General features: G+C 39.2%; 1 non-coding gene across 1 annotated transcript; it reads left to right on the top strand.

The window, feature by feature from the left end:
* Nucleotides 1-232: 232 nt before the first annotated feature.
* Nucleotides 233-304, top strand: Trnap-ugg (transfer RNA proline (anticodon UGG)). Its single transcript has one exon. It is a non-coding gene; the product is annotated as a tRNA-Pro (tRNA).
* The last annotated feature ends 1,057 nt before the right edge of the window (nucleotides 305-1,361 follow it).

Raw genomic sequence — 1,361 nt, 5'->3', positions numbered from 1 at the left:
ATTTATGTTCCATCGACATGCAAGAGTGAGAAATCCAAGTTTTGGTAAATTGAGTGGACTTAGATATTCAGAAAATTAATCATACAAATATTTAAGTTCGAGAAAAAGAACGGATACGAAAAACTTCTTCTTAAATGAAAGAAAACCAATAAATCATATAACAAAAACAGACAATAAGTGAGAAAACTATGGTCTCCGTTGAATGTAGTAAAATTGTATTATACTTCCAGGTGGCTCAGTGGTCTAGGGGTATGATTCCTGCTTTGGGTGCAGGAGGTCCCGGGTTCAAATCCCGGCTGAGCCCTTGAAATTTTACCGAACTTTTTTTAAGTTATATTGTCTCATTTGTTCGAAAACCCAAACAGAAATTGCTTTTAGATGCATGTATAACCTTATAAAAGACGTATGGCTTGATCAGTCGTGTAGAGCGGTTGTGTCGGACGTTCTTGGTTCTATCCTGGCTGGCAAGAAAGGGACGAAGGCAGGGCGATCTATTCCCTATTAAAGAAAGAATAGAAGCTCAAGGATCAGTAGGCATTTAGGAACTTCTTGAGAATGGACGTGACTTGTTTAGGCAAGCAGCTGTCGATGATACACGAATGAACTCCGTCAAGTGAGACAATAATGTAGGAGGCAGTGTCAGGTGGTTGGCAGTAATAATTAAATTTGTTTCAACCAGTGTTTTTTAACTCGACTGCGTAGTTCTTTCTGTGGGTATACGTGTCTCCACAGATGTAGCAGATACTAGGTAGGGGTTCAGTCTTTTAAACAGAGCCATGTACCTTTTATTCAAGAATACCCTCATCTGCTCCAAGAGCTATTCAAAAACGTATCACACTGAAACTAGTAGCAGTGGAAGTGATAAATAATACACAACTTCTCTAACTTAAATATCACCTCAATGCATTTCATTAACTACATCATTTCACTTCTCCAAGGAGCGTTAAAACATTTCACAAATTACCAAAAAACATGGAAAGTAATAGTAATACACTGTGCAGTAATTGGATCATGTTACTGTGCAGTACCATATTACAGTACTAAGGACAACGCAGAAGTAACATGGTCATTTGTATTAACTTTTACTGTGATACTACCACTACATGAAAAAAGAGCGTTTACAGCACATGCTCAAAACGGAGACCGTTGGCTCTGTGGGTGAAGGACTCCATATATCGCGCTACTACTTCCTCTGCAATGGCTGCATGTCCTCTGATGTTGTTGGAACATTTTGGTAGACAGCATTTACAGAGAAAGGTCCGATAATGGTATCTCCAGTAATTCCGTACCAAACATTAATGTTCCATGCACGTTGATGCTCTGCCTGTCTGAGCCGTTGTGGATTGTTGATGGGCCAGTAA

Source organism: Schistocerca cancellata, chromosome 3 (assembly GCF_023864275.1).
Source record: "Schistocerca cancellata isolate TAMUIC-IGC-003103 chromosome 3, iqSchCanc2.1, whole genome shotgun sequence".
Classification (NCBI taxonomy): Eukaryota; Metazoa; Arthropoda; class Insecta; order Orthoptera; family Acrididae; genus Schistocerca; species Schistocerca cancellata.
This window is presented reverse-complemented; position numbering and strand designations above follow the sequence as displayed.